Raw genomic sequence first — 11,541 nt, 5'->3', positions numbered from 1 at the left:
TCGGGGACCCGCGAGGCTGAAGGGAGGGGGGTCGGGGGTCGGGGTCCGTGAGGCTGTGGGGGGGAGGGGGATCCGCGAGGCTGAGGGGGATCGGGGACACGCGAGGCTGAGGAGGGTCGCGGCCCGCGAGGTTGAGGGGGGTCCTAGCCCGCTAGGCTGAGGGGCGTCGCGTCCCGCGAGGTTGAGGGGGCTCGGGGCCCGCGAGGCAGAGGGTGCTCGGTGCCCGCGAGGCAGAGGGGGGAGAGGGTCGGGGACCCAGAAGGGTGAGGGGGTCGGGGACCCAGAAGGGTGAGGGGGTCGGGGACCCAGAAGGGTGAGGGGGTCGGGGACCCAGAAGGGTGAGGGGGTCGGGGACCCAGAAGGGTGAGGGGGTCGGGGACCCAGAAGGGTGAGGGGGTCGGGGACCCAGAAGGCTGAGGGGGGTCGAGGACCCAGAAGGGTGAGGGGGACCCGCCAGAGGGGTGTGGTAGATCTGCCAGAGGGGTGTGGGAGATCTGCCAGAGGAGTGAGGGACATGCAAGGCTGTGGGTGGCGGGGATCCTGCGAGGCTGAGGGGGACAGGTATCCAGAAGGTTGAGGGACACGCAAGGCTGAGGTTCTCGTGGAACCAGAAGGGTGAGGGGAATGAGGTCTCAGAAGGGTAATGGTGATCAGGACACAGAAGGGTGAGGGTGATCAGGACCCAGAAGTGTGAGGGTGATCAGGACCCAGAAGGGTGAGGGTGATCAGGACCCGGAAGGGTGAGGGTGATCAGGACCCAGAAGGGTGAGGGTGATCAGGACCCAGAAAGGTGAGGGTGATCAGGACCCAGAAGGGTGAGGGTGATCAGGACCCAGAAAGGTGAGGGGGGACGTGGACCCAAAAAGCTGAGAGGGGACAGGGACCCAGAAGGCTGACGGGGACCCAGAAGGCTGAGGGGTAAGTGGGGACCCAGAAGGCTGAGGGGGGAAGGGGACGGGGACCCAGAAGGTTGAGGAGGTACGGGGACCCAGAGGGCGGAGTGGGGGACCGGGACGTGGACCCAGAAGTCTGAGGGCACCTGCGAGGCTGAAGGTGGGGGTGGGAACCCGCGTGGTTTAGGGGATCCGTGTGGTTGAGGGGATCGGAGAACTGCGAGTGTGAGGGGGACCCGTGAGGGTGAGGGAGTCCCGGCCCCATGGATGGGAATGAGCAGGAAGGGGTGCTGGTCAGTGGGACGAGAATATCAGTTCACCACAGACTGTAAGCTTTCAGTTCTGTAATTAGACGTCATTAACTATGACACCGACAGCCCAACCCTCTTTCTCCCAGTTCCACTGCAGACATTGGAAGACGGTCCTGTTTAAAATAATCCAAATACCCCTTGGCGCGGACCCGCCGAAGCCACAGATTAGAATCTGCACCTCAGATGGTGATGTCTTCAGATTTTTCTTCAAAATATTGTTTACATTGTAAAACCATTTGGAAAGTGCGTTCACATATATTGTAATGTTCAATTCAAAAGGAAAAACTAGCACTAAGCAAGGTTCAAAAAAAACACACAGGAATAAAGTGCCAGCATCCTGGAGATGGATTTCACAGTGACTAAGGACAAGATTTGTTCTTGTCTCTAGCTGTGCACACACGAGGATGAGAGCAGTGTTTGAGATGCTCTAGCCAGAAAGAATTCCGATCCATATCCCCACGGTTTTATTCCTCGTGCTGAGGGCAAGGTTCAGACTGAAATAGCAGAGAATGAGAATCCAGGCAAAAGGACAGAAGCCCAGACCAAGCAACAATTTGAGCAGAAGGATTTAGTTCCACCGGTAGAGAGAGAGAGAGAGAGAGAGAGAGAGTGGAAGGACACTGTCAGAATGCCCATAGGATTTAACCTGTTTAAAAGCAGGTGGCACAAATCTGTGCAGAGGGGCACAATTTAAAGGCGATTGCAGATGTTTGATTGGGAAGCTGCAGGAATTCAGCCCATCAGAATGAAGAAAATGCAATATCCAAAGACAGAAAGCTTGGGCTTTTCTCTGGAGTGATGCAGGAAGCTCATAGAGTGAATGGATTTGAGGCAGAGCTTGGTGGAGGAGCAGTCAGTGCTGAGGAAACACAAGGCTGCTGAAGGACTTGTAGAAAGAGAACGTGCAGAAGGCTGCGGATGCCTGGAGCGCATGGCCGGGCAGGATGGTGGAGTCTGGAATAATAGGGACCTTTAACATTTAGACAGGCACATTGATGTGAGAAAAATAGTGGGTTATGGGTGTGAGGGGGGAAAGGTTCAGTTTGTAATAGGTTTGAGCTATTGTCTTGTGACACCAATACCCCTGAGCAAAAAACTCTGCAAAAGTATGGACACCGCCCTGGACATCTCAGGTAAAAACCCTCCACCATTGAGAACATTTGCAGGGAACGCTGCTGTCAGAGAGCAGCAGCAATCAAGGATCCACATCACCCGCTCTGTTCTCACTGCTCCCATCAGGAAAGAGGTATAGCCGGGTTCAGGAACAGCTGCTACCCCTTCACCACCAGACTCAACACACATTCAGAGACCCATTTAAAGACTCTTCCTTTTGCACTTTGAATTTTTTCTCTCTCTATTGCAGTTTGTTTTCATATCCACATTTTCAGAGATTACAAGTAGATGAGTCCAGTTGGGGAGACTTGGTTTTGGTCTATATAATGGTTACATTCATCCCCTTTTATTGTTCATTTATATTAGTGTCTGGGCCCCTATGTACTCCAGGTACAGTTGACAGACCTTTACCAAAGGGTCACGTTTATGTGATTTTTTTTTTCCCCGTAGGTAACAGCAGTTCATTTCCACAGCCCAGCGTGCTATCGGACATCCAGTTGATCGTGATACATCTTTTCGCCAAGGCCAGTGCTATTTTTATAAATGAGATTAGATATTTGGTCAAGTTGTCGCTTGTTTCCATGAAGATACCTGGAGTATCACGTGGAGGCCACTCCTGTGATCGTGGTTAATTTTTCTGCGCTTTCTTGCCAAAATGGCCTCACTTTCACGCACGACCACGTAGAAAAGTTTAATGAAGCTCATCATCCCATTAGCCTTCATTTCGGTTGAAGCACTGCATGCAGATTTTACAAAGCAGTCTGAAACCCTTTTTCCACGGGAATCCCAGTTCATTGGCCATGCAGTGTCTCAGGTTAGGAAGCCCATGGTGCCATTTCCACTGGGACACAAGACTGCTTTTCCACTGAACACAACTCATCCCCGGGGAGCGGAGTGTTCTGCCTTCGACTGGAAACAGGTGATTCTCTGCTGTCTCTGTTCCACTGGTTTTACCATCAGGCCGACATCGGCAAACGCCGAGGATATGAGTAGGGTTAGAGGTGGCGTGAAATGACATCATTTGACACTGGCATTTGGACAGTGTCCCTTTTCCACTGGACCCTGTCCCAGTAAATTCCCGGGATTGGCCATGAGGGGCTGTACTTTTGAAGTTGAAACACTTTGCAGAGCAAAGTCTTGGAATTTAATTTCTTCAACTATGTACGCTATTCTGGCGCTCCATCCTGTAGGATGTAGATGGTTTCTTTCATAGCACCTGAATCAATCCCTGACTAATCACAGAGCACTTCTGGTGCAGGGATTGCTTCAAGTGGAATTTGAGTTTGAGAGCATTTTGAAAACCACAGGTCTAAGTTATAGGGAAAGGTTAAGCAAGATTTTTATTCTGCGGAGCATAAAAGGTTGAGGTTGGATTGGGTTGAGGTATTTAAAATTATTGGGGTATAGATTTGAGGTGGGTTGAGAGAAAGGGGCAGAAGTTTAGAGGAAATGTGAGGGGGGACTTTCACTCAGAGTGGTGGGTGTGTGGAATGGACTTGCAGATGAAGTGGAGGAGGCAGGCTCAATATTAGCACTTAAGGAGAAGTGGGATATGCATTTGGACAGAAAAGGAATGGAGGGTCAAGGGGCGAGTGTAGGTCAATGGGATTAGGTTGGACAAAGTGTTCGGCGTGGACTCGAAGGGCAAAGTTGGCCTATGCGATGCTGTAATGGTTAGAGAGGTAAAAAGTGTATGTGAACATTTTGGGTCCAGTGACCATAGATTAGTTTCCAATCAATTATGGATAAGAGTGGGGTCTGCTGCAACAGCACCACTCAATCAATGCACCGGACACAGTTAATCAGGAAAGATGTTTATTCAGACTTGTTCCTCTCTTAGGTCTCTTGCCCACGACCTTACCAGAGAGAGGGGGATCTTTTTCTCTTCTATCCATTAGTGACTGGTGTCGCCCTCTATTCTGCTAATATTTCAAAACAGCACTGAGCCCACGTTAAATGTTCCACTTGAAACTCAAACATGTTACAGACTAAACCAAGCCAGTCATCTTTGCTAAAATTAATGATGAGGGAGAAAATGAAGGGAATAGAAAGCAAGGGAGTAACAGGGAGAGGATGCAGAAAATAATGCAGGCTGAATGAGAGGGAAAAGAAATCAGGCTCCAGATGATTAAGGAAGACGAGGCGAAAGAAGGAGACCCTAGGACACTGCCACCCTATGCTGAGAATGAGGACTCAAAAGATTCCTTGTGGGCAAGGCTATCTGCATGTGCTCCCCAGCAGCCACCGTGACCAGTCCTGCATCTCGCTTGGTTCAATAAAAGGTGGTTTCAGACTTGGCTCTGACGTAAACAATTTGCTCATTTTCAAACCAACTTTCCTCCCTCCGTCATTGACGGCCGTGACACTGTGCACGAGTGAGGAAGATGGGGTGAAAGACCTTGAACAGAAAGTTACCTGCAGTAATTGGAAACCTGCCTTCAAGACAGCTTCAATCATGTCAATGTTTCACCAATTGTTGGACTTTACCAGCGATGAAACAGCGTCCCACTCCCACAGTGTTTCCTGTTACTAACTTGGACAGGAGTAAAAAAATGATTCACACAAAGAATTATAAACCAGGGGAAAGATATACTCTGAAAACAACAAGAAATGTTGTTCATATCCCACTGTGCTCCCGATAGAAGTCAAAATCCAATGGGCTTTATGAACTAAAACACAAATGGAACTTAACCCAAGATTATTCCCCCACCTCCCGTCCTATTAAATGTTGAATCCTGTTGTGTGAAGAAGGAGTTGCCTGGAACGTTAGCCCATCCCAGAAAGCTCACCAGACTTGGACTGCAGATCAACACTTAAGGATGACCATCTGCAGCTTCATTTAATGCAATGCTTATTTCCCCCCCCACCAAAAATCTTCAGCATTGCTTAATTGAAACTGGTCTAATTCCAAATAAGATCAGCAATACTTTTGGACCGAGTACAAAAGAGAGAGAGCTGAGGTACCTTCGAAACCCAGAACCAAATACATGCAACATTCAGTGGCAGCTCTCCTTGCATCTAATCAAGCACTTTTGAGCCACTATGAACTCTTCCCCAAGAGAATTCATCCGACCATCCATGACTGTTTTACTGTCAACTCGAAAGCCGAGAGGGGATTTGGTAGAGTATTTAAAATTACAAGGATGGATAGAGTTGATGTGGATAGGCAATTCCTTTGCAAGTGGGAGAGATTGAAACAAGAGGTCTTGTTAGAAGTAACATGAGGGGGGAGCTTCTGGGAGAAATAGTGGCAGCAGGGTCCATTTTGTCATTTCAGAAAAAATTGGAGGGGAGGGGAATGCAGAGAGGTGGTACTGGAGGAGAGTATTTAGTTCAGAGCAGACGAGAAGGGCCAAATGACCTGTTTCTGTGCTGTAATTGTTATAGGGGTAAAATGTGTGGCAGTAACTTGGAAGTTCGATGCGTATTTGGGAATGGGTCGATGGCCACACTGAAAGAGGTCATTGTATCCAACTTTTTTTTTAAGTTTTTTTTTATTTTTCACACCATAAATCACATTAGCCATGATATACACTATTTCTTTTTCACACATATATAGTGACTTTTTCTCCCCCCCCCCTCCTCCCAAGCCACCCCCCCCACCCCCACCTCTCATCCATTTTAGGTATACAATCTAGGTTGCATTAAGCCAGTCAGACAATGTTGTCATTCAACAAAAATACACGAGAAATTCTACTGAGTCCATTCTTTTCTTTCCTTCTCCTTCCATCAACTTAGGTAATGTTTGTCCCCGGTAGGTTTTCGCTATTGTATTTAATGTTAGGCTCCTATACTTGTTCGAATATTTCAATATTATTTCTTAACCTATATGTTATTTTTTCTAATGGAATACATTTATTCATTTAAATTTAGTAGTTTCTTCCTTTTAATTTGGTTTTGTATTCCATTAATATTTAAAGTCATATAGTTCAGCGTAGCCCTTTTATATTTTGTTTATCTTCTCTTTCCGTTTTTCCATCATTACCTTTCCTCCTTTTCCATTTCTGTTTTCTTATTTTCAACTCTTTATAAGACAACATTCCTACAACAACCAACATTTTCCTTATTCTCCTATTTCTATCTTATTTATCCCCAATCTCCCCTTCACCTCCTGAGTTGTCCTTTATCCCTTGTCGGACAACCACATCTCCCCTCTCCATTTGGATTTGCGAATCCACTCGCAAGCGTCAACTGATTTTGCAGTGACCGCTATTTCCCCCCACCCCGCCTCCCCCAGAAAAGATTTCATTTTTCATATGTCACAAAGGTCACTCTTTTAATTCCCTCCTTATTCTCTCTATTTCATTACCTTCCCTTATTAATTCTTGTCTATACTATCTATATTTTCCTCTAAGTACAGATACATTCATGTATGCTCATTGTCTCTATTCACTCTTATACCTCTTTACCCGCATACATATCAATCGTGATCATTTTTACTCTCATTACCCGTCTTCATCCCTCAGTCTATTTTTGTCTTTACCCACATACATATCAATCGTGATCATTTTAACTCTCATTACCCGTCTTCCTCTCTCAGTCTATTTTTGTAGTTGTTCTGCAAATTTTCGTGCTTCTTCTGGATCCGAGAATAGTCTGTTTTGTTGTCCTGGAATAAATATTTTCAATACCGCTGGATGCTTTAGTATAAATTTATACCCTTTCTTCCATAAAATCGCCTTTGCTGTATTGAACTCTTTCTCTTCTTTAGGAGTTCAAAACTTATATCTGGATAAATGAAGATTTTTTGCCCTTTATACTCCAGTGGTTTGTTGCCGACTCTTACTTTTTCCATTGTCTTCTCCAGTACCTTTTCTCTTGTAGTATATCTTAGGAATTTTACTACAATAGATCTTGGTTTTTGTTGTGGTTGTGGTTTAGAGGCCAATACTCTATGTGCCCTTTCTATTTCCATTTCTTGCTGTAGTTCTGGACATCCTAGGGTCTTAGGGATCCACTCTTTTATAAACTCTCTCATATTCTTGCCTTCTTCATCTTCCTTAAGGCCCACTATCTTTATGTTATTTCTTCTGTTATAATTTTCCATTGTATCTATTTTTTGAGCTAGTAGTTCTTGTGTCTCTTTAGTTTTTTTATTAGATTCCTCCAATTTCTTTTTTAAGTCTTCTACCTCCATTTCTGCTGCTACTGCCCGCTCTTCCATCTTGTCCATTTTCTTTCCCATTTCTGTTAAGGTCATCTCTATTTTATTCATTTTCTCTTCTGTGTTGTTTATTCTTTTTCTTAAATCCTTAAATTCCTGTGTTTGCCATTCTTTAAATGACTCCATGTATCCTTTAATAAGAGAAAGTATATCCTTTATCTTGCCTTTCTTTTCTTCTTCTATTTCACTGTACTCTTCCTCTTCTTCTTCCTCTGGGTTGGCCATCTGCTGTTTCTTTGGTGCCCTTTCCTTCTCTTCTTTCTTGTTTCTATTGTCTTCTGTGGTCTCTTCTTGCTGCAGGTGTTCTGCAGCTGTCGTTGCCGGCTGTGGAGATTGACTCCCCAGCTGGTCCCCCCCTCCCGTCGGTGTGTTTTTTTTCATTCGCATCGCGCATGCGCGGTTGCGCACTTTTACTCGGCTCAGCGAGCCATTTTTGTAGTCCATTATTTACCGACCTGAGGGAGCGGGTTTCTCTCTCCGCAGCGGGCCTCTTCGGACAGGTAAGGCCTTCACCTTTTTCCTCCTTTGTCTTCTCTTCCTCTCTTCTTACCGTTGCTTTCGATTTTTCTTTTTTTGTCGCCATCTTCTTTCCACCTTTATACTCACTTTTCTGTAACTTTTATTTCTGTGCCTTTGTGTTTTCCTTTGTTTTTCCCGACTTTTCTGGAGAGGGCTGGAGTTCACCGTCCGGCCACTACTCCATCACGTGACTCCTCCCGTCATTGTATCCAACTTGAAATAATTACATCGAATTCATGGAACAAATTTGAATTTCTTTGAAGATTTCGGATGTGTATTTACCAATTGTAGGAATTAAGTTGTAATCACCCAACATGAACCTTCCGACTCCTAAAATCAAGAAAATTAAGATGTTAGATTTTATTTGAAAGGTTTGGTAAATTTTTATAAATACTATCCAGATATATTTTCTTTTTTTCTTTACATCAGCAAAAATTAAATGAAATGCTTCTTGCAGTCAAGAGCAAAAGAATTCCCTGCAGCCTCCAAACCAGCCCTTGCCCACAAATACCCCCCCCCCCCCCCCCCATTCTGGGATCAACCCATCAACAGCCTTCACTTCAGAGCCAAACCTCAGGCACAAACATCCCAAAACCATCATCCCAAGACAAGAGGTGAATTTTTTAAATCACTATGCATTCATTTGATGTTATTTCAAATAAAACAATTTGTTTTAAATGCAAATGTGAAATTAAATAATTTTTTAAAAATAAGATAAATGAAGAATTGTTTCAGGAATTAGCAATCTTCCACTACTCCCATGAACCCCAGACACCAGAATTGAATGAAAAACTAAACTGGCCAGATTGACTGAGTAAACACAGCTAAAGTTGGCCAAAAGGTGCTGATGCCATCATTGATTTAAATGCAAGTGACACTGTGGACTGCATTGGGACAGAGATGGTCCATGGACAGCCAATACGGACGCCTTGGGGAACAAAGCCTGCACTGCCAGTTGGGATGAATTAGATGATGACATAAGCAAATATTAGACACCCCCCCCCCAAAGAGAGACCCAGCCTTGATTTTTATTTTTTATATTGAGAGAGAGATCCCAGACATCACCAAATGAACTGAGACCCCACCGCATGTTATCAGTTAAAGGCAACGTATTCCTCTCTAATGGAAATTTTACTACCTCTATTACAGGAAACAACCTCCCTGCCTCATTTGCCATTGGAACGTTAGGCCCGCTTGTCGTCACAAGGCCAGAAAACGCTTGAGTCAGAATACTGATCATCGTTTGAGGAGTGACGAAGGAATTTGTGAGCACGATAAGAATCCTGTTTCCCTCTGGTCAGAGATTGGATGGAGAGTCCTCAGCTCCACATCCCTGCAACACACTCCCCTTCGCCAACAACTGCCTCACACTCCTATTCACCCCACCAGCTCTGTGCATGCCCCCTCATTCACCTGCGATTTTCCCCCCCACAAACCCCTGTTAACCTGCCACCTCCGCTGAAGAGTGGGTGAACACACAAACCCCTTGCAGACGGGGCCAGATTTGATCCAGAGTCATTGACTTAACAGGACCATAACACCACCTGTGGCATAAATATTCCCAAACCAATGCTCTAGGGCACTGGGAGAGCAAACAGCTCAAATTCTGCATTTGAGAAGTTTGAACTGCTGCACAACCATCAGGATCAAAGAACTTCCCACTCCGCTTCGCTATCTTATACTTACTCCCTTTGGATTTGATATTGCACTTGATTTCATTAGTTAGCCACGGCTGCCATTTGCATCTCCTAGAGCCTTTCCTCCACTTTGGAATAAATTTGTCCTGAATCCTGTGAAAAATGTCCAAAAATACCTGCCATTTTTCCCGAGTTTCCTCCCAGCTAGTGTATCTTTCCATTTTATTTTGGCTAGCTCCTCCCTCATAGCTGCATAATCCCCTTTATTTAACTGCAGTACAGATGGTTCCGACTTCCTTTCCTTTTCCCTTTCTAATTGCAGCTCAAAAGTAACCATACCATGGTCACTATTCCCTATGGCTCCCCTACATCGAGGTCACTTATTAACTCTGCGTCGCTGCACAGCACCAAGTCCAGAATCGACTTCCCCCTGGTATGTTCCTCCACTAGCTGCTCCAAGAAAGTATCTCGTAGACATTCAATAAACTCACTCTCTTGTGTTCCTGCCCCCGTCTGATTATCCCAGTCCACCTTCATGTTGAAGTCCCCCATAACTACCGTATTGCTACCATTTTGACATGCCACTCTTAATTCCTGATTTATACTGCCACCGATATCTGAGCTACTTTTCGGAGGCCTGTAAATGACCCCCATTATGGTCCTCATGCCTTTACAATTTCTTAATTCTATCAAAACAGACTCTACCCACCTGTTTCAATGTCTTTCCTTTCAAACGCCTGAATTTCATTTCTTACCAACAGAGCTACCCCACCCCCCCTTCCCAACTTTCTGTCTTTTCTATAGGACGTGTACCCGGGAACATTGATTTCCCAATCCATTCGTGGGAATTCGGTCGTGTCCACAGGAAAAAGGGAATCTCAGGGTTGGATGTGATGTCGTGTATGTTCTCTGCCAATCAACGGGAAATCTCCAAATCTTCAATCTTGGTGCAAGAGCCCACGAGGTACAAACCAACCATCTCCTGTCCAAGCTGCAGATTGCAAGGGCTGTAAAGTGCTGCCACCGCCTGTTCACACTGAGTACTGCATGCATGAAGCTAGGGAGAGAGAGAGAGAGAGAGAGAGAGGTATAATACCACCACCTGGTGTCCAGACTCGCGAACTACAGGATACATGATTTTTATTTTTCATGGGAGTGTTGGAGAATGAGAGGAGACTTGATTAAGGTTAACAAAATAGAGCAAGATGGATAATATGGAGCTCCAATGAACAGGGAGGTCTCACCTGTGAAGGAGCAAGTGTGAGATCTCCCAGTTCATTCTTGCTCAGGCAGTGGTGGCCAATTCAAGACAGCTCCAATTAGGGGAAGAGAATATGCTGTTTCAGGTCATGGGTTTGAAACGGTTTCCCCAGTTGTGCCATTCAGACTCAAGAGAGCAGATGCTTGCAGACAGGAAGGAAACCTAGTTTTATTGTGGAGAATTGCTTGTTTTTTGGGGTGAAGATTGTTTGTGGTCTGAGATTCCTAAATATTTTACAATGGAAGCAGCACTTTTCCTTGTGCCTGATTGCTACATAGCGGGTAAAATGTCTCAAATCTATCGCTCAGCCAGTACTTTTGGTCATTGATTTGGAGAGAGAGTGATGGCTTGGCAATATTTATAGCATGGTGAGTCCAAAGCTCTCAAAGTGACAGTGTGGAAGGAGTTTGTCTGTGTTTTCTGCCACCCTTGAGAACTTAAAAAGTGTCCGTGAATTGTGGTATTGGTGAGACACAAGCTTGTTTTGCCCTCTTTTTGTTCTGTATGTCTATAAAGTTTCAGTTTAGGGATAAAATGTCCAGACACTGTTCTGTTCAAAAGTCTAGTAACCAAATCAGATTCTCCTGAGTTCTTGTCATGGATATGCATCAAGAAGCCTGTTTAGCAGCAGTCGTGCTGCATT

This window comes from Narcine bancroftii (genome assembly GCF_036971445.1).
Source record: "Narcine bancroftii isolate sNarBan1 chromosome 14 unlocalized genomic scaffold, sNarBan1.hap1 SUPER_14_unloc_2, whole genome shotgun sequence".
NCBI classification, from domain to species: domain Eukaryota; kingdom Metazoa; phylum Chordata; class Chondrichthyes; order Torpediniformes; family Narcinidae; genus Narcine; species Narcine bancroftii.
Note: the sequence above shows the minus strand (reverse complement) of the source record.